At 42.1% G+C, this 22,999-nt stretch overlaps 1 protein-coding gene, 1 non-coding gene and 1 pseudogene across 2 annotated transcripts in view; all 3 read right to left on the bottom strand.

Moving 5' to 3' along the window:
* The window catches only part of Sv2c (synaptic vesicle glycoprotein 2C), a 155,499-nt gene that overhangs the window by 116,465 nt on the left and 16,035 nt on the right, over positions 1-22,999 (bottom strand). The window lies entirely within an intron of this gene.
* On the bottom strand, positions 7,247-7,656 carry LOC127221012 (40S ribosomal protein S23-like; annotated as a pseudogene).
* On the bottom strand, positions 13,858-13,961 carry LOC127221119 (U6 spliceosomal RNA). The gene has a single exon (XR_007834425.1). It is a non-coding gene; the product is annotated as a U6 spliceosomal RNA (small nuclear RNA).

The following is a 22,999-nucleotide window of genomic DNA, read 5'->3' on the forward strand; positions in this document are numbered from 1 at the left end:
ATGGCTCGGCAGTTCATATATTTTCTGCATGAGCAAAGGACTGGTGTGAAATCCCCAGGACCCATGGAAATGCTGGGTGGCATGTAACTCCAGTCTCCAAAGGTGGAGGGCAGTGAATCCTGAGATAATGCTGGCTAGACAATGAGCCATATTGGTCAATTCTGGGTTGGAGGAAGAGACCCTGCTTCAAAAAGAATGTGGAAGACTTATCAAAGAAGATTCCCAGCATCACCTCAAGCTCCCACATGTACAGGTGCACTCATGCTTGAGAACACACACACACACACACACACACACACACACACACACACACACACACACACACACACACACACACACACACACACACACACATGCGCACAACAAATATACAAATGAAAAGAAAAAGAAAACCAAAACAAATTCAGTTTGGTTTCGTGAATACTATATCAGGTATGTATGAAGCGTTTTATGTTCACCCTTATTTTTTTCCAAATGCTTTCAATCCTATAAAACAAGGTCTCCATATTTCAGATGAGAATACTAAGGCAAAAAGGAATGAACAAGCCAGGGCCACAGGGCTTGTTGGAGCAGCTGGGGCCCACTCTCAGATGGGTCCGAGCCCAAGGCTTTTGCCTTCCCCTCATCCACCTCATTCAGTGCTCCCACTGGGGTGTGAGTGCTCTGGCCTGATTTCTATTTTTTTCCTCCCTGTATGAAAGTTGGTTCACTATTTCTCTATATTCTATCATTGGCTCTAAAATAAAAGGAGTTGGAGTTGTTAATGGTATCTTTTTTTTGGTTTGTTTTTTGTTTTTTGTAATCAATGATGGCTTTGGCAGTAATTCCCAAGTTCAGTCTTGTTTGTTCATGGAAACTATCACAATATGTTTCCAAAGATAAAATGACAATGTTGAATAAGGTAGAGTGATCAAGAGGCCATGGAAGCAATTCCCAGAAGTACAGCCTTGCACCAGGAATCAGATGCACACCTTTTTGGAAAGAGTGGGGGGTAGGAAAAGTCAGATAGGGCCCTGCTGAGTAGAAGACCTGAAATGTAAGGGAAGACCTCGGCATGGTCTTTCAGACAGACTTAAGACAGAAGTAATGCCTCAGGGCTGTTCTCACTCAAGCAAGGGTCTACCCTTTCAAGCCTCCACACCCGTCAAGTGTCAGCTAAGGGCACCTAGGGTGACCCTGAAACACAGGTGCTTGCAGCTTTCTGCATAGAGGGGAAAGCCGCTCTAACACCTTGGAAATAATTCCCAGAGAAAGAGGGACAGGTGCTGGATGGTGCAAACAAAGGTACAAAGAAAAGCCGGAGAGCTCCAAGAGTGTTTGGGTAGCGCTTGGAAGCATCTACTCCAGGAAGCATGCCACCACCTTTCTTCTATTGGCAGGATGGGGGCACAAACTCGGGGCAAACCTTTATCACATCCTTGTGTAAATGCCTTGATCATCATGCTGAGTCACAGAACCCATGGCTGACTAATACAATATCTCGAAAGGCAATATTTAAAACAAATAACTTTATATCACATGACATTTGATATGTTCAATGACATGCACGTTTTGCACAAATATGGAAAGGGTGAGTTCTACATATCAATGAGAGTTATTCTGACAAGATGTGTGTGTGTGTGTGTGTGTGTGTGTGTGTGTGTGTGTGTGTGTGTGTGCGTGCGTGTGTGTGTTTCTCTTGGTGGCTCACAAAATAGCATATATCTAGTAATGCCACATTATTTTAAAGCTGCTTCACACAAGCTTCCCCACACACAGCCCACATGCATGAACACACACACACACATACACATGCTCATGCACACACTCTCACACACATGCAAACGCATGCAAACACATATGCACACACTCATGCACGCATACACACACGTTTCTGTTTCTCCACAGAGCCCTGACTGTCAGTCTTTCTTTCCCTCATCATCACTACCATAACCAGTTCTCCAGATGCCCCTCTTCTCTAAAGCTTTACATGTTTTCCAGATGCTCAACAGGGTATCTTTCTCATCTGTATCTTTCCATAGATTTAAAAACACTATGCTCTCACTGCATACTGGTACCCATAACAGAAGCCAATGTATACTCTCTAAAGTGAATGTCAGGACAGAATGGGTTACACAGCAAGCCTCTGTCTCAAGAGAGAATAACAATTTGTGCAGACCTGCTCTGGAGCTCACCCTGTGAACCACCGTATCAACTACCTTTTAGTGAAACTGTGAGCCGATGGTGGAAATGAATTTTTGGTAAATGATGGTGCCACCACAGTAGCTTGGGAATCATCTACACTTTTCACAAATGCCTGGTATAAAGGGATTATTCAGAGAAACTTATTACGAAAGAACTCGGTTCCCCAAGGCAGGGAGAATGGAGAAACAGAGAGCTATTATTGAAGCATAGAAAGTTTCAGTTTTTACAAAATAAAGGGTTATGAAGAAGGACAATAATGATGTTTTCAGGATTTTATGAGTGTACAGTTAAGGATGATTAAGTGGAAACTTTTTATCACAATAAAAATAGTGAAGAAAATAATTTTAAATATATTTTATTAAATTCTTGAAAATGTTATACTTTGTATTTTGATCCTATTCACTCTCCATTCCACCCCAACTCTTCCTAAACCCACCATCCACTTCAAGTCCATTTTTGAAAAAGAAGATATTACCTCATAGCAGATATCCTAGGAAAATAATTTGAAAATTCAGAAACACACATGCACAAACACACATGCGTGTGCACGTGTGCACACACACGCATATATTTCTTTAACCCAGAGATAGTCATTCTTAGCAATCAGCCATTCTACTTCCAGCATTTAGACTGTGCGGAGGTGTGAGCATTGAGCTAGTCGGACCACAATGAACACGTGGATTTGAAGCCCTGCTCGCATCACTATAACTATAGCTACAGATCACTCATCTATAACTCTCCCACTGTGAAATTTCCTACTTATTGGGTCAGTGGCTATCTCAAGCCACACAATCCCAATGTGCAACAAGTTTTGGCTGTCAGCACACCTTCTAGAGTAGTGGTTCTCAGAATGTCACCTGGGGATCTCCACAGAATCTCCAAGATTATCCAAGGATGCTATGAGGTATATATATATGAAAGCTGTTGGTTGACTTCATTCTCACAAGTTTATGAATGGATAGTGACCTAGTGACCTTCTGGTAAATAGTGACGTTGCTGTTCTGATGGCTAATGAGATGTGGCCTTGCACATTCTTATGTTAAAGAGGAATATTCTCAGGGTTAAGTTTCTAATATTTGGTCAAGAGATATAATCACACAAATGAAATCTTCATTTCATTTAAAAATGAAGGGTGGTCTAAAAATTCTATCCCCCCTAAAAACAAAAACAAAAAACAAAACAAACAAACAAACAAAACCCAGAGTACTCTTAAAGATTCCTTTCAGGCTAGGACTTTGTGATGGCCTCTGCTACAGCCCAGAAAGGGTGACAACCTGCTCAACTAGCTTGCCTACATCCCAGTAGTTCTAGATTCCCAGTTATGCACAGATACTGCAAGGCCTGGGGTTTCCATCTTGGCTGGGTGGCATTTTCTAGCCTCTGCCTATGGCAGACCACTACAGGCTGTCCTTTCCACCAGGTAGAGGAGGACAATGTATTCCTAGCTCCTAGCTTGCTTGCTAACCACACACGAATCATGACTTGCAACATGGTCTCATTTTTTATTTCTAGTTCCTGAGGATGTCTTTGTCCTTTGGGATCACCCATTTATTATTTAAGTGGTATTTTGAAGTATTACCCAGGGCATGGACTAGGATATAGGGTTGAGAAGAGGGGACTGGAGATGCACTCAGTTCACCATCTAGGTCCAGGGATGTGTTCATAACTTGCTTTGAAATTGAAGATTTTTTCTTGCTTTTAAATATTATTCTACCACTTTAATTTGCACTGGGCTATTATTCACCTGACCTTGGGCAATTAGGCTGTTTTTATTATTTTAATCTTAGCAATGTGTACTGAGAATTCCCGAGGTCAAAAGGAAAACCTAATTTTGGCAATTTGAAAACCACTATATTGTCATGCAGAAAGATTAAAAATGTGATCTATTTTCCTGTGTTTTTTCATATACCAGAAGTTTGCTGTTGGGATGAATGAAAAGCATGTTTTAGTCATTGAACATTTCACATGAAAATGTTCATCCTGTGCCATTTTCATTGGGGATTGACGGTAGGTTTAGTGATTCTCCTCCAGAAAGGCATGTCTGTGTTTTAGCTGCCAGAATCTATAAATGGTGTCTTAGCTGGGAAAATAGGTAATTGTGTTAAAAGATTAAGATGAAGCCTCTCTAGACTCTGGTTCACAGGGACAACTGTCCTTGTGAAAGAGGACAGAAAAGACATTGATGGGAAACAATAGTGATTACAGCAGAAACCAGAAGCCAAGGGGTCCTAGACCCATCCATCCTGAGAGGCCAAGGAAGAGGTCACTGTTAGAGAAACTGTGGCTCAGTTAACACTTCCATGCTGGGGTTCTGGCCTTTATAACAGAAAAAAAAAAAACACATTTCAAACCACTCAAATTGCAGTGATCTGGAAGGCAGACACAAGACACTAACAGTCTTTTGCTTATTGAATTTTAAGAAGAACTGAAGATCTTGTGTGCACTGTAAATATTTTTCCAAGATGGTCTTATCTTTTTGCCACAAATAGCTATTAAACAATTTTTTATATAATCTACTTTACATTCATATTTTATGCCCTGTTGAGCTTCTGAAGTATACATCTATAGTAGAGTTAGTCTTAGTTTAATATTTAATGTTTAGTTCTGTAACTAGTTTTGTACATTGTATGAGGTTGGGTTACTTCAGAAACAGTATTAAGATATCCCTTGGTTTCCAACAGGTATTAGATGAGGGCTCCTTGGATAAGTTAGTTGTTGACCTCACTATCCGGGAAGGGCATTTATGGTAGCCTTTTCACGGATGCTCAAATTGTTAGTTGGTGGCAGTCTTGTAGGTCTCCAGACCTTTCTTTAGGTTTAGTTTTCTCTTCAAACCAATATTGGCCCCTCTCTCTTTTATGTTCTCTCTCTCTCTCTCCCTCTCTCTTTTGTCTTCTATTCCTACCCTGACTCAATCTTCCTAGTTGCTCGTGTTTTCCTCTCCTCCCCCTCTCTTTCTCCTACTTCTTTCTCCATTGACTGCCACACCCACCCATACCTAAACACTGAGTTGAACTAGAACCCAGATGCAGACCAAGAGGACAAGACCGGGTTGCGGAAACACATACAAACAGCTGACCTGAACAAGGAGGAACTAACGGCCCCCAGACTGATAGCTGGGAATCCAGCATGGGGCTGACTCAGGCCCCCCTGAATATGGGTCTCAGCCAGAAGGACTGAGCAGTCTAAGAGACCTCAGACAGTGGAGCCAGGATGTATCCCTGGTACACAAAAGGACTTTGTGGACACATCCCCCATGGAGGGATACTGCCTTAGCCTAGAGACAGGAGAGAAGTCCTAGTCCCTACTCCAAATGACTTGACAGATCTACATGACCCCACCTGGATGGCATTGCCCTACATGTGGAATTGGGGATGGGAGGGTGGTCAGGGTGCATGTGAGGGGGCATAGAGGGTAAAAGGGAGGGATGGAGGGAGAGAAAGAAGGAGGGAGAGAGGAAAGGAGAGAGAGGGAACTGGGATCAACATGTAAAATAATAAATTAAATTTAAAAAAAAGATATCCCTTGGACAAGAAATGTGTTCATGTCTCTTCCAGCTACCCATCTTAGATCCTCCTGGCTACCTGGGCCCTTCTCTGACACCATGTTCACAGACACTGCTCTGCAGGAAGAATGGGTGAGCAGACGCGGGGCATCTTCAGTTGATCCTGGAAAGAGTTTAGTAGCCCTAGATTCTGTCCCCAAGTCATCACTAGGCATCCTATAACCCTTTGGCAGACCAGATGCCCCAGAACAATAAAAAAAATCCCCCATTATGAAGAAGACTCAGCTGAAAGAAAAACAAAAACAAAACCAAACACATGCAATTCCTACTCTTCAATAGCAGAGAGGCAGTCCTTCACTTCCATTAATTGACCAATGACATTCTGGCAGAGGGTTCCCCAGCACCAAGCGACTTCCAGATATGTAAAGGGTCATCTGTGAATGTGCCTCTTCCACTGGGACTTGAGAATCATGTGAGGGAACTCAATGGGCAAAGCCTGGAGCCCAGTTCCTTCCAGAAAGCCTGGCCTAGAAGACATGTCACTGGGTGAGACCAGTAGCGGATCTCCCCCTATAACTCTTGCTTATTCCTCTGGGGACTGAAAGATCAATCATTCAATGTTTATTAAGAGTTTGTGATACATCAGGCATTATTTTAGGAGCTCAAAATCAAAGACTAAATAAGAACTAAGTTCCTGATGGTATAGAACTTCCTCCTCACCATCATAATGACAAAAAAGGAACATACTTCCAAGCAGCAGTGAGTCCTGGAAATAAAAAACAAGGCAGGGTAGACATGCAGAGCAGTTTTATAGAGAAATTCATGCTGATTTCTTTTATTGGTGTTGTCAAAACAGGAAAGGAACACTTTGTATCACAACAACTACACTTAGCTAATGACTGCCCAACAGGACGATGCAGCATTACCCAGAGGAGGAAGCACTCGAGGACAAGTGGTCCAGGGAGTGCTGAGTGGAAGATGAAGCTTGAATGAGAGCTGACTATGGCCAGGATGTAAGTCATGCTGTTGCCCAGTGGCTCAGACACAGAGAACAGCATGCAAGAGCAATGGCCCTTGGTGGAGAAAGACAGGGAGGATCCGCAGCTAAACAGAGTCAGAGGGAGAGGATCAAGAAATGTGAGGAGGAACAGATCTTGGGGCTCTGAAGGCTTTATGGAAAGAGCCTTGTGTTTGAGTGTGAGTTGAGCATAGAGTAGGGGAGACACATTAGTTCATTTTCGATTGCTAGAACAAAATACCATAATCTGTCTACGTAATAGAGCAAAGAAATTTGTTTAGCTTAGAGTTTCAGAAGCTGAAAGCCCAAGGCCATGTGGTTCCATTTGTTCCCTTGGCCGTGTCACAGCATGACAGAAAAGCGGGGAGGAAAATGGCTATACGAGGAAGATTCCGGGGCGAGACAGTAAACTGAGGACCAGGGATGATGTAATTCCTTCCATATTCCACTACTTCCTGACCGGCACTATTGGGGGCGGGCTCAAGCTCTTTTTTCTTTCAGAATATGAAAATTTATTGCTGTATTTCCACTGTCAAATTTTAGAATCTTGGCCTCTCCTTCTTGCATTTGTACAGGGCCAAAAGGGTCACACTGGCTACTTTAACAACCTTAAAGTGGAATATCACCTACAGCGTGACCTTTTCGACCAAACCCAGCAACCAAAACGTCATCGTTTTCCTCAATGAAGCTCAAGCAGCCATCACTGGGCACCAAAGCTGTGATAGTCTTGCCGTTCTTGATGAGCTGCTCCCTGACACACTTCCAGATAGCAGAATTTGCCTATTTGGCTTCAAACCCTACTTTTCCCAAGACAATTCCCTTCACACCACCAAAAGGATTTCCTTCAGGGCTGTGCCCAAGTGGGCTCTTTTTATTGTTTCTCAGGCCATTCTGGTCCCATCGGTGACTGGAGCTTCCTGGCAGTACAAAGACCACGGCACTTGCCCATCTTGCCGGTGCTGGGGGCCTGAGAGAAAGAGAGAGGCGGTCTGGGGTCAAGCTCTCAAGCCATGAACCACATTTAAGCCTTAGCAGGAAGAAGCAGGGCCTCGAAGAATACAGCTCCATGGTGCGCAACAAGGGTTTCCTTTAAGACCAGAATCACCCAATCCCTGGAGACAGAATCTCTGTTCCTTGATGTCCTTAGCTCTGCCCTTTGACATTTGAGGACACATTTATTGTGACTGCAACCATCTCATAATGAATCAATGACTTCCAGGGGCTTAGAGGTGGACTAGAGGGAGAAGGACAATCAGATAAAAAGTCAAAGCAAACAAAGAGAGACCTGGCCGTGCCTGGTAGCTTCTCTCTAAGTACTGTGACAAAATGGAGGCATTTATCCCCTCTTGTTTGCCTATCAGTGGAAGTAGAAGAAAAAGAAATGAACACCATTTCTAAATTAGACATGTCTCCTGTGTGTCTACAGGCAGGTATAGAGCCAGCTAAATATTCATTGAAGAATTACTTTTACCCTAAAATGGAAAAATAAAAGAAGTCATACCAGCCGTCTATTACCTCAGTGTGACAGTCGCAAGGGTGCTCACAAATCCTTACAGGAACTCAGCATCCCTTGAGAAACAAGTGGCTCACACATATGGAAATGTCTCAAGTTTTAGACGTAACTGGTGATCTTGTTTATGTGTCAGACATACACGTGGGCTCAAGTGCTGTTGTTGCTGCTGCTCTTACCAGCCTTACAGTGCAGGTGTACAAGGACAGTGTTTTTGTAAAGATTAAAACATGGAAGGCCACACTTGGTCAACAGGATCTGCCCAGTGAATGCCAGTTTACGTGAAATTAAAGAGTGGAAGAATGTAACCTGTAGTCAGAATTCATCGCTCACAGCAGTGATGCTGGGATTTCCTTTCTAGAATGGAAAGATGATGACTGGCTGGGCTGGCTGTGCCCTGCCCAACCCTGAGAGCATTGCTGGGAGTGGATAAGCTAAGACTCACTCTCCCCAGGGACTATCATGATGGTGTCCCCTAAGGATTACCCTACAAAGGAAAACTAATAAGCATGTCTGTCCATCCTATTGCAGGAACCAGGGCAATGTGAGGAGCATATTTGTAGAGTTTTGGTGCAATTTAAAGCCAGGCCGGTGTATCAAATCTGCTTCCTTCCTATTACGCTGATAAAAGCAAAGACTTTTCCCCAGACCTCAGTTAAGTCCCAGGCCCAAGAACACCAACAAGATGTGGAAACTGAGCTCCCTAGGGCTCTGTGCGTTTCCCCCTTATTGCCTGGAAACGACATGTTTCTCTTCCCTCTTTGTCTAAGTTTTACTTGGCAAATATTTCATTTTGCCAGGTTCCTGGAGGTGGCAATGACAACAGCTGCCTGTGTTTACTTCAGCACCACCTGAGCACAGAGACAAAATCCCCAGGGCACTGTCCCTACGGGAATGTCCTAGTCATTGTTTCCCTTGCTTGTAGCCTCTGGAAGGGAGGTGTGAGAGCCTCCTCACACACCCTCACAGGGACTCCATGGCTCTGGGGATGAGCAGCTTTGAGACCAGGGAGTTTATTGATGCACAAGTGCTCCATGGAGCATGGAAAAAAAAAAAAAAAAAAAAAAAAAAAAAACAAGAAACTGGAACATCGCTGTAGCGAATGCTCTTTGTCCTAAGTCTGGGTTCAGCTGGTGCATAGTAGCTCTGTGTGCTGAGAAACAGGCTCGGGGGAGGTCTTTACTTCAAGGAATTTTCTCTCTCTCTCTCTCTCTCTCTCTCTCTCTCTCTCTCTCTCTCTCCCTCCCTCCCCCCTCTCTCTCCCTCCCCCCTCTCTCTCCCTCCCCCCTCTCTCTGTGTATGTGTGTACATGCACACATGAACAAGCATGCTAAAAAGAACAACATAAGATGTTAAGGAAATCATTGAAAAGAGCGCTCTCCTTTCTATTTTTCCAGCAAAGTCTTTTCTGTCCTGAGAGAAAAGAGCTGCTAAAGTAATTCACTCTCAGAATATAAACAAATGGTGGGGAAATGGTGGAGTGCTTCTCCCTCCTCTGAGCTGTTTTTTTCTTAATTGTACAATTCAACCAAATGTCTAAGTTGTGGATGTTTAAGCTCAGTTTGGGCTATGAAAGTGTATTTTGGAGGAGAGGAGTGACTTCTGGGTTTAGGGCCTTGTACCTGGGATACTGAATATTGCATCAGTGTAAAAAAACAGATCTGCTCCCAAAACAATAGGTACAAGAAAAGTCAGAAGCCATCCATCCAAACAGACAGGCTCAAGTTCTATGAGGGAAGGGACCATGTTTGGTTTATCTTGGATTCTTAGTGCTCAAGTCAATCCCAAGGCTCACTGCAGTGACCTGCTGTGCAGTGGGTGTAGACCGCATCCAGCTATAAGCACAAAGAAGTCAAATGAAGATCTCTGGGCACTCTCCATCTAGACATTTTTCATTCCTGTGGGAACATGCAACAGACAATTGCCTTACAACATGATACGATCTATATGCTGATACCATGGGATATGATAGGCTCTACATTGAGCTAATTAGCCCAAAGGAACACAGGTAGAGATGTTCAGTAGCTAGTGAAAGCACACAATAAGAATTCAATAGAGTTGAAAATTAGCAACAAGGCCCACAAACACAGGCTGAGCCTTTTACACACACTCGTGCTAGAGGCAGGTAAAATAAGAAAGACTTCCAGTGTTCTCTGGGACTACCAAATACTCCTATTTCTAGAGCCAAGTGCCATTTAACTTTGACCACATGCACTAAAAGTAAAATATTTTATTTTATTAGCCTTGTGGGCTCCAAGCTCATTACAAACTGGCACCATAGGAAGGCTCATTTCAGAACGATAGAAAGACATGGCTGGCAACTGATCATATACAACAAAAGGATCCCAAAATCCAGCGCAAGAAATAATCTAAAAGTTTTCCTTAAGGAACAGTGAGGAGTTGTGGCCGTATGTCATTTCTGTCATCTTCTCCCCTTCTTATGCTGACTACTTGTTCTAAGTGATATTACGTGTCACCTGGACACTCTGAGGGCCTCCTCTCTGCCTTCCTGGCTCTGGCTCTATCTTTGTCCCTTGGAGTCTCTTCTCCACACAGCAGTCACAGAAATCCATTCTAGTCACATGACAGAAGACATCACTCCCCTCTGAAATCCTTCCAGGGCTTCCTTACCATGATCTTGGCCCCCATGACCTGATTCCATTCCTCAGATTCATTGGCCACCATCGGCTCCTCTCTACTCAACCACACTGACCTCTAACAAGCAAAACCCTCTTCTGCCTCGGAGTCTTTGTGATTGCTAGTCTATCTTTCTGGAATGTTTTTCACCTAGGTAATTGCTAGATGCCTCCTTCAACTTTCTTCTGGGAGGCAGACACAAGAGGGTCAGGAATTAAAAGGTCACCCTCAGCTACATATTAAGTCCACTTTCCAAAAATAAATAAACTAAAACGTGGCACCACATAGAGCCCTAGACCATAGCATCCCTACATTACCGCTCCCTAAGCATTACCACTCCCTTTGATCATATCTCCATCTGGAAACATGGTACATAGGAATTAACTCTTTGTTGTCTGACACCCCACAAGATAAACCCTATGCCAAGTGAGATTTTTCTGTGTCGTTTTCATCTAAATTCTAATATCTAAAAGGATATGAATGCATTATGAAACTCTATGTTAAACAGATGGCTGACTGACATGCTCAGGCAAAGCTAAATCCTCTTTTATAGCCTCAAAACCTTTGAAATCCTAACATGGATCATGAGCCTCCAAGAAAGAGTCATTTGGCATCAACAAACTCAGACTTCTGAGCTCTTCACCAAGCATCCTCTAGAAGAATGCTTGGCATCAGCACTGAAGGGTGCTGACATATTGGTGAGACATATTAGGGTTAAAACATGACTCTGGTCCTGCCAACAAGGAGAAAGCTCCCTGGACAATGACTGAGGCTTCCTCTTGTGATCAATGTTATCTGCATACCACAGAGTAGCACACATGCCAGTAAGACACCAGAAGGGAGTATTTCTTTGGATTTTCCTTGGTCCCGTTTTGGGAGGGCAAAGGCAGCTTCATGGCCATGGTGCTGGAGGAAGGGAGTGGCTTTCAGCTTCCGTGTTCTAGATCCAGTAACAGGAGCTAGCCACCCAGCCCCATGGTCAGCTCGACAGAAAAATGTACCATGTGAACAGTAAAGTGAAGGGCACAGAAATGCAACCTCCACCCCCGCGGGGAACCTTGCTTTACCTTCTGACAGACTCTCACGCAGTTCACATTGAGCTACGTCACACGCTCATCATGAGAAGCCCTCCTTGGCTGTAGTTGCATGGAAACTGTGTGATTCTCTGAGAAAGCCATGTCTAGGTTTTAAAACAACAGCAGTGAAGGAACTTACCACTCAAGTCTGTCAGGAAAATGAACCCCCTCCCAGCCCAGGTCGCAGTGACATTCACTCTGATGCCTGGGGTCAGCAGTCCCTGCTGAATGGTAGCAGGGGAGGGTGGGCAAGGGGACCAGTGAGGAGCTACAGCCCATGCCCGAAACAGCCACGCTCAAGTAAGAAACCACTGCCACCACACCGCACCAGAAAACACATCACCCACAGGGAGCGGGGCGTAGGCAGGGGACAGGCCCACTGTCCTCTTTGGCTAGGCAGCAGAAGAGACTGCATGCTGAAAGTACACATTATAGTTGTCACCAGACATGAAAAGCCCTAATGTTACAAACGGTCAGTGACTTAGGCCTCAACAGAACATTTAAGATATGGCGGGTTTTGAGGGCTGTCCTTATTGGTTAGAAAAACAAAGAGAGACGTAACAAAACGACAAAGATAATGAGCGGACTGTTCACTTAGTGGGTGGAAATGACTTCTTCTGCTTAAAACGCTTTTGGCCCTTACTGTTCTGAATGCTGAAAATCACTGTAGGGTAGCCCAGCTCCCTCTGAAACCCACAGAACCTCCAGTCTTACCATTCCCCCAATTCTATGGTGTTCATGGGTCTTTTCTCTGTAACACCACGGTTGTCATTTCACTTGATCCCTGTGTGTCTGTACCCAAGTTTCCCTCTTCCGGAGGACCCATTTAGTTCCCAGAATCTACATCAAGTGCTCACAGCCACCTGTAATTCCAGCTCCAGCTATCCTGATACCTTCTTCTGGCATCTGCAGACACCTGCACATGAATGACTTAGGTATACATGGGTACAGGTCTCCCTCTCTCTCTCTCTCTCTCTCTCTCTCTCTCTCTCTTACACACACACACACACACACACACACACACACACACACACACACACGATGACATAAAACCATCTAGCACAAAATATGGTGAAGAATGGAATGTGAGGAGCCACTCTGCTCAGAAACTTTTCATAAACACAGACACTAAAATACATTTCTTGAGAGCAACCTTTGTACCTGTTGACCATGTGTAATCTGACCATGTCTCCAGCCCCTGATCTCTCGATTCCCATATTCTTATCATTGTATCAGTTCCTCTTTTGTCCTTACATGGAAGACATCATTCTCCGTAAAGTAAGTTCCTTTCATGTCTTTGTCTTTATTTTAAAAAATCCAAGAAATTTTAAAACCCTATTTTAAAATATCCTAATGTTGCTTTCTTATTTTATGATTATTTGCTGACTCACAACTCTGTCAACCAAGTGGGCCAAAGCTCACCCCAAAAAGATTTCCTGTGCTCCATAGAGTCAAACTCTTGCAAAAACGTATAAAAAACAAATAGCTTTAACATTTTCCTACTTCGTTGTATAAACTAAGTGTGAATGACCTTTTCCTCAGGTATGACTTTGGTATTCTGTAAAGTTTAAAAGGATCTGTAAATGTTTTACTGACTTTGAAAACAAAATATTTTAGCTATGGGTGGTGTCACATGCATTTAATACATTTAACGCGTTTAATTCAGGAGGCAGAGGCAGGAGGGTTGCTGCAAGTTTGAGACCACTCTGCTCTACATAATGAATTCCAGGCCAGTTAGAATCTCACAATGAGACACTTTATCCAAAAAAGAATAAAAACTTTTAAAAGATGATCAATTTTAACAGAGCACTATAAAAATTAATTCTGCTGAGAAAATGGATTCCCTTAAAGGGCTCCTTAAGTACTCTTCATATATTTTATGCAATCAATACTCTGTTCCTTTTTTCTTGTTTAATTACAACTATTTTAAAATATGGTATGTGTCTCCAATTTGGATGTCTCCCATGTGTGGGAACCATGTTAATCTTCTCTGTACCATTCAGGTTTAGTACAAGGGCTTCAAGACAGCCCTTATGAAATCAGTTCTTCCCGATTGAACACATTGCTAAATGAACATTTCGTTTGGGAACTATTACTTACTTGTAATATTTAGATTGCGATTTTGTAAAATCTGAATCTTGAGTCAGCCCACTGATGTTTGCTAAAGTGTGCTTAGTGGCCTAAAGGTCAGCATTATACTCACAGAGGTAACTGTATATTAAACACTTAAATCTACAAGAGAAACAAGATTGTATGTACCATTGTCCAATGTGAGAATTAAGCAAAAAGTTTAACTTTGCATTTTGCAGCCCCATTTAATTCTTGAAGAAGATTTCAAACACGCTAGTCATTTCATTTCTAAAATGCTCATCGGTTTTCCTAAGAAGTTAAGTTTTAGGGTTGTTTATTTTTTCCATTTGATGGTTTAGTCTCTTCTGTTAGCATTTAATCCCTTTGTGTCTTCATTTTGAGGAGCCTGCATTAGTTCAAGGGTACAGCATATCTTTGAGCTCTTGTTAATCTTGGAATGTCTTCATTCTTTCTGTGTTGGGTGTGTCCTCATAGACTTCTGCTTTGTGTCATGTACAGTTCAGGTACAATGAGCAAAGCTTCATGGAGCTCACATGCTAACAATAGAAGGAAAGGATAATAGGTACATAAAAGCAAAGCATATAGTTTACCGAAGGTGATCTATACTGTGAAAAAAATACAGTGAGGAGACTGAGGGAGTGATCTGACTGTAGCTATAAGTAGATAATTCAGTCATTGAGATGAGACTTGTAGGAGGAAAGAGTCACTTGAGTGGATATATGGAGCAAGAATGGCTAAGGCAGGAAGGAGAGAGCAGAATCCCTAAGTGAGGAGTAGGCGTGGTGTATCAGAGGAATAGGAGGGTTCCAGCAGCGAGCCTGGAATGGAGTAACAAAAGGGACATCTGAGGATGAGCTCACAAAGGCAGTGACTCAGGTAAGGACTTTGGTCTTACAGAGTCCTGAGCAGAGAAGAGATGTGACCACTCCAGGCACTGCTCTGACTACACTGCAGTATCCTAGAAGGACAAGGACAGCAATAGAGACACCAAAGAGGGGTGGCTTTGGTACTTCAAGTTTTCAGACAATCGTTGGGGGGCGGGGCAGCGGTAGGCTCAGTGAGAGGTGGTCAGATTCTGGTTATAGTTTGAAGCGAAAGGCACAAGAACTCCCTGATGTAGGCTGAGAAGAAAGTGAGAAAGTGTGTATTTCCCATCTACTGAGTAGAGGAAGGATAAGGAAGCAGCAGAAATTGCTATGAAGTGTAGAGAATGGAGTTTGGCTTCTGTATCTATCAGATAGCCAAGAGAGATGAAACCAGCAGACGGGACTCTGGGCCACAGGTAAGGGCTTGGGAGCTGATGCATATGACTGAAGTATCAATGAATGAAGTCACCAGAGGAAAAGGGGCAGAAAGAAAAGAGAACACTGTGGGAGAGAGGGGACCACAGGAGAAGAGGGGTTGCAGTCTGCTTGTGAAGAGGAGAGGATATGTCACCCTTGAGAAGGCGTGAGACAAAGAGTGTGACGTCACTGGGCATTGATATGAAGACCAAAGAGCTACACTGTGGTCAGGTTCTCAATGACGGACGGAAAGGAGAAAATTTAATGTAAATAGTGATCAAGTTAATAGCTAACAAAACTATGAAAGGGATCTCTAAGGTCTCATGAAGGTGGTAGCTGCGGGAAAAGTAACATCCTAGCTTCAGGATGGGGAGGTGGGTGAGTAAAGGCAAGGAATTTTAGTTCCTAACTACGTTTAGAGGAAGGGTCCATAGATCTGAAAATCTGACTCTCAAAGAGCAGTTGCTTTAGATTCATCTGATGGACCAAAAAAAGTTCCTGAAAGGAGTTTTATAACCCTGCTGTAAAGTGAGGATTCTAGCTAGCTGCTTGAGGCTGTGGTGGGCCTATATAAAGCAATATTTTCATTTTTGAAGGCAACCATGAAAATTACCACAAATGCCATGGTTTGAATACCAGGACTTTACCCTTGCAGAGTCTAAAACCTAGAAACCATAAGTTGAGGTGTCAGCAGGCATGTTCTCCTGGCGGCCCCAAGAGGAAATCGCTCCCATGCCCTTCCTGCTCACTTGTGGCTGCTTGAGATCTTTGGCATTTATTGGCTAATGTTCTGTTTTTTCAATCTCTGTCTCTCCTTCCCACAGCCTTCTTGCAATAGGGCTTACCCTACCCCAAGTACAGCCATATCATAATTATTCTCTTTGCAAAGACCTTGTTTCCAAGCAAAGCCATATACTGGGGTCCTGGAAAGACATGGATTTTATGGGAAGGGACACTATTCAATGAACAAAGGTAGCTTCTTAGCCATCTTGGAAAGTTGGAACTGAAGCAAGAGGATACCAACATTGCAAGTAGAGATTTGTCTAAGGCATGCCACTCCCAAGGGCCCCACAGAGCAGAAGTCCATGGGAAGCAAATGAGAAAGTGAAGCCATTCTCCCTCACCCAGACTCTCTGACTCCTGTCTCCTCTTGGACAAGCATGCCATAGAGCTATCTCCGGAATCAAGGCTGTGACTACCATTTCCAGAATGACAAACAGAATGCACAAAGGTAGGTTTGGAGCCGAGAGACAATGTCTTAGTAATCAGCACTGTTGCTGACTGGAGAGGAAAGTGGGTACTGAGAATCGTCCTCCGGGTTTAGCTTCAATTCCACAACCAAATAAACACACTAAGGAAATGCTGTTCTGTTTGTCAAGCTGGACAAACATTTCAGCACTCTGGCCAGCTCCTTCTGACAGCTGTCAGTGCAGGTAAATAGTGCCCCTAGTTAATGCTTCCTTCACAAACTTGCAACCATCTACAACGCATGCACTGCCGCCTGCAGATAGTTTTTTTTTTCCCATAGCCCCTCTGCAGACTTTTAATATGATAACTGCAAGTGAATTAAAGCAGTCTTGGAAATGAATATAACTATATTTCGGTAAGATGCCCACGAATGAGTAAAAACAGGTGGTTAATTTTAGTCTAGTTTCTCTGGAGCTAAGAGAGGAACAAATCAAAAAAGCAGAGAGAAATTCAAAGAATCTGGAACAAAGTCAATGCAGATTTTAGAGACCTAGACACATCTGTGAGACCTCACCGAGCTTTCTGCTTGCTTTTAAATTGAAATGTATAAACCAAGCTGATGCTTTGAATATTTTTTTTAAAATCACAGAATAAAGAGGAAAAACAGAAATACTGAAAACTTGCATTTTTATTAGGTACCTCTGTTAATATTAATTATGCAAATTAGTTGAGGATAATGCCTAAATTGCTATGTTGTGATCTATAAAAGCAACTTCATTTTTCATAGAGAAACAACAGCACATTCCTAAGCTAATGTGAAGTTAAAATACTGAAGGCCAAATGGGGAAGGAAACGGGCCTAAATTGTCCTTCACTGTCAGTTACTATTCAAAATTTGTGACATTCTCTTACTGCACAGAATGAGTTTTGCACATCTAAAATAAATAGTAAAACAGGATTGTAAAACTCCCAAGAGAGGAGGCAACATGAAGAACGGCACTCACGAATCGATTCAGAAGAGGTGATTCACCTAAGCGAGCTCTGCCATGAGCTACAGTCTTGACTTCTTTGTGCTGAGTCTCAATGAGACTGGAAATCTCAACTTCACATTTGTGCTTCAGCCCCCAGAGCCTGAAATCCACCAGAGGAGCTTCTGTATTTTGCTAAACACATATGCAGTGGAAAATTAATCTTACCGGTATTCCGCAGGATATATATCTGCTCAAGCAAGACTGAGGGGAGCATTAGCTATGAATTATTTATCTTATCTTGGAATAATGTTAGTTGCTGATATGTATCAAAATAGAAAGCCAATAATCTGATAAAAATGAAATAATCTAAAAACAGTTAAAGGTGTTATTGCCTATTTGTGGTCTCTCTCTCTCTCTCTCTCTCTGTGTGTGTGTGTGTGTGTGTGTAAAATAATCATATCCATTTGGTGATATTTCTAAACAGTTAACGCAGTGTTATAACTGAAGACTTAATTTGAAATTTAAAATAGAAGAACATTTTCTTTAAAACTACTAACAATGGGCTAGCAGGGAGAGCCAGTCACCCTGAGTTTGATCCCTGAGATCTACATGGCTGAGGAGACAACAAACTCCTACAAGTTGTCATCTGACTTCCACATGTGTGCTGTGGCAAACACACAATACACATATAAATTACTTACTTACCTAAATAAGTAACAGTAATCAAAATAATTTTTAAGATTTTTTTTGAGTCAGGCCCTCTCTGTGTAGCCCTGGCTGTCCTATAACTTACTCTGGCCTTGAACTCACAGAGATCTACCTGCCTCTGCTTCCCTAGTGCTGGGATTAAAGGCGTGCATCTCAACACCTGGCAAGACTTTTTAAAAATTTACTTGAGTGTTTTGCCTGCATGCATATATATATACTATGTGTGCGCCCAATGCCTACAGAACTCAGAAGAAGATATCCTATCCCTTGGAACTAGAGTTACAGACAATTGTGAGCCACCATATTGGTGCTGGGAGTAGAACTCAAGTCCTCTGCAAGAGTGGTGAGTATCTTAACCACAGAGCCATCTCTCCAGCCTACTCAGCCAAACAAATGTGGACATGATAGATTATCTTTCTTAATGTATTCCATTGTTGTTATTATTTTGTGTATACATGTGTGTAATGTGCATACACAAATGTGCATACATGTGTATGCACTGGCCATAGGCCAGTGTTGAATGTCTTTCTCAATTCTTCTCCGCTCTATTTTTTGAGACAGGATCTCAGACAGAAACTAAAGACCACTGATTGGCTACACTAGCTTGTCAGTATTGAGATTACAAATTCATGCTACCACATTCAGCTGTTACACGTGACCTAGGGTGTCAAACCCAGGTCCATATGCTTGTGTAGTGGAAACTTTACTGACTTGTCCATCTCCCCAATCTTTCTCATAAATTTCAATAGGTAATTCACTAGTACTGGCTAGGTGTGATACCCCACGACTGTAAGCCCAGTATCCAGAGGGCAGAGGCAAGAACAATTTGAGTTCAAGTCCATGCTTAGTTTATATAACAAATTCAAGAGAGCATGCTACATAAAGTGAGATCATGCCTCAAATGAAAAAACAAGTTTGAGGAAATGTATGTCCAAGCAAAGAGGGATACGGGTCTGGAGCATTGCTTTCTTGTAATGTCTCTGTTTTGTTTTAAGTTATAATAATATTTGTCTTATAAATGAGTAGGGAGCAGTCCTCCTCTGTTAATTCTAGAAAAGCCTCTGTAGAATAAATATGACTTTATTCCAAACTGTTTAGTAGACTATGCATTAAAATTTTAATTGTACATTTCAGAAAGAATCATAAGGATTAAATGAGCATTCAATATGTATTTACTGTCATAGTTGACCAATTAATCTAATTTTGTATAGGGAGTTAGCATATTAGTAGTAGTCATCACAGACTGTCTTTATATACTATAGGCTGAAATGCAAACCCATTATGTTGTCCTGAAGTAATGTTGGTGTCAGCACCCAGAGATTAAACAAGACCACAACAAAAAGAATTTAGATTTCTTTGAAACAATAATTATTCACCCAATTAAGACATAGTTAAGAATCACTAATATTTTAAGAGAATGTTATTATTCTACTACTTGAAACACTGCTTCGTAATTATTCTTTAAATTTCTGTAAGTGCAAGGAAAAATGCCATTTCCCAGAGTTGTTATACTGGGAATGAACTCAGATGTAGATGAATAATATAACAAGATTCCCTTTTCCTCTTCCCATCTTTCAATTCAGTGGCTACAAAAAGGCACAAAGACCGAATGAAGAATGTTAAATAATGGATCAAAGGTACTGTCATTTTGGAGATGTATTAAACAACATGCTGAATATTTTAGCAGTTTTAATTATGCATCATTACACACTCCATTACCTTTTCAGACATCCCTGTATGGTTTTGCAGATTCTGACATTCTAACAGAATGGGTAATGGAGCAGTGAAGCAAACCAGGTGCTGTAACAAAAAGCATTTGTGTAAATGTCTAATAGAATATTAATGGACCAGGCTAATGGGAAACATTCTAGCTCTCTCTAATGTTAAGGCTCATGCTGGCCATAAGCAGAGGATAACTCAAGCCTTCACAATCCTAAGCCAGTGAGGATCACAGATGCACATCAATGAGGACCTCATAAATAAAGTCAAGGTCATGTTTCCTGTTTGATTAATAAAGAATATTTATTGGACAGCTCTTGATAAACTTACAGCTAAACTGTCGAAGCCAAATTAATGCTTGCTGTGCTCACAGAGCATCACGGAACACTGAGAGCCCTTTGGCTTATAGACAGAGCTTGATTTAAAACAGACACACACCCACAAGTTAAGCACTGTGGCCTCACATCGGTAGTGCCTACTCTCTGGATTCTGACTATTCACATTTATGATATGTGTCACTTTGTGGCAGGCTCAGCATAGCCTCCTGTGTCTATAGGGGGACCTTCAGGGACCCCAGAAAAAAAAGAAAAATAGACATTCATGAATAGGTTGAGACACCGTGCCTTAGTTATGTTTTGGAAGGCGTTTGAGTCAGACCTGGGAAGAAAGGGAAACTTCCTTTTAGTAGGGCAGGAAAGATAATGGAAATCAGCTAAGGGAGGTCCTATACGGGCAAGTAGGACTTGCTCAGGAAGGCAAGAGGTGCCCAAGAAGGCATAGCATCAGCTGCTATGAGGGACCTTGTTCACGAAAGTGAGAAGGACCCAAGAAAGGCATGGCACCAGCTTCTCTAAGGGCAAGTCGGACCTTGTTCAGGGAGGCAAAGACCCAAGAAGAGCATGGCACCAGCAGAACCCCAGGAAGTTCAGTGTAGTTCCTCACGAGGATGGAGCCATTAGTGATCTTTAGCAAACAGATACAGAGTTTTACATTTTACAAAATAACTCAGGTGAGAAATGGATTTAAAAGCTAACCAGATGTGTTATCCTGGACACTGATGCATTGATTCAAGTGAGAAGTAATGCAGGCTTGGGTTGAGACTCTGAGAAGAAGGAGCAAGTGTTCAGCAGCATAGACAGCATGTCATATCCCTTCCCTTTTTGTTAAGCCCCACAGTATTGAAGAAGAAACTCTCCACATGCTCTAGTGGCTGCATGGAAAACCTCTCTACAACAGGAAATAGGAAAGAAGTATTCTTTCATTATGTCCACAGGGGAAATGGTCATTCTATTATACATCTTTTTTTTTTCTTTTTTAATCACCCAAGGATGTTATTTCTAATAAATGTTTATGCAAATGCATTTTTGTCTTGATTTCATGTGTTCAAATTTACTGTAATGAGTTTTATAACTTATCTTAGCAGAGGCTCTAGGTAAAGTGGAAGAGTAGAGTCTATTGACATGTGATCGGGCTGAGAAGTGTTGCCTTAAGCAAGTGTTCGATGGCAGTTTTCAAATCACCATGGAATTGTAGATGGCTTGTACTGAGTCTCACTCTTAATTATAGTACGTACAGATGCCTGATTTGAGCACTCACCACAATCCATATGCTTCTTGTGACCACAGGCTGCATTATACCCATCTCACTTTGCTAATGATGGGCTAGCCTTGCATGAGGAAGATGGCTGGTTTGTTGACTGGCTACCCCATCTCTCGCCTTCTTTGAGACCATGGTACCTCAGGTGGAGCTAGACCTGCTATTAAACCAGGCTGGTATTCTGCTTCAGATTCCCAAATGCTAAGATTACAGGCATCAGCAACTGCTCCCAGCTTAAAATTTGTTGACATTTTAAAAAGAATATTTCAATTGTCTACTCAAACCTATTTCATCCAATTCTACTTAATTAAGAAGAGAGGAAAAAGTGGCCATGATCTTTTGGGTATTTACCCTTTAAATATTTCAAGACAGTTGTGAAGTCTTGTGTCTGTCATCCCATCTCCACTTAAATTCCAGACCTTTCACTACCCTACAGAACACATGCCGTCCCAAGGCAACAACTAGTGAACTAACTAACAACTAGTTTTGATGCTAGTGTTCATTTATACTGAGAAGCTACATTTATTTTACTTAGCAGAGCTATGGCTTAAGACCTAGTAAATGAATAAACGGTTAATCTTGTCCTCCAGTGAGCTCAAGGAAGCTGTACATGAACCAGAATTAAAACTTGAATGCCACGAGCTATCTAAAGCTGCTCCTTTCATGGTTATCCCAATATTTGAGAGAGATAGCAAACATTTGCTAATTTTACAGTTAACTGACATTATAAATGTACACCAGGCATTTCATAAATGAGGTATTGCTGGCAAGGCTGTGCATTAGAGATTTGGAGCACATTTAAAAATTCAAATAAGAGCTGGAATGTACATTGATCACTAACCCCCAATTTCATTGCTTCTGAGGCATAAGAAATCAATCTGCCTAAGGAGTGCACACATGTTGGCATGGGGGGAGGGGGACTATGAGAAATTTTGTTTGGGATATAGAGGGCAAACACAAACAGGTAGAAACTGATACAAATCTCTCTGATATCACTGGATAGGAAGCTGAGCTGCCAGGATGGTGAAGCCAAATAGCCTTTAGGTCAAATATCAGCATAATGGTTGCCCTGAGAAGCTGACACTTCAAAAGGAAGACATCTCGATTCCCAACGCTGTCAGTCAAAGAGACAGAAAAAATGTTATAAAGAGAGTTTTGTGTTGTCATATGTCAGCCGGATTTGAAAATCAGTGGTTCATTCTCTTATGAATACGGGAAGCCACCCTTCCAAGCAGGAAAGCGATGTGACCAGGAGACCCTGGGAAAGGCTGCTAGCTATGCAATAGCTTTCTGAGTGAGAATGTTATAACTCATCAATAAATGGCAAAAATAAATAAAGACCACACACACACACATGCTCACACGGACACACAGGCCCTTACACAGCAGCTGCGAACACAGTGGAAATAACTTTGAAACATTACCAAGATTCTCAATAATTTGGATAGGTTAACAAACTTTAATTTTAGATCAAGATAGTTTTATGCTTAGATTGTAAACTTAATGATATCTAA

Source organism: Phodopus roborovskii, unplaced genomic scaffold, assembly GCF_943737965.1.
Source record: "Phodopus roborovskii unplaced genomic scaffold, PHOROB, whole genome shotgun sequence".
NCBI lineage: Eukaryota > Metazoa > Chordata > Mammalia > Rodentia > Cricetidae > Phodopus > Phodopus roborovskii.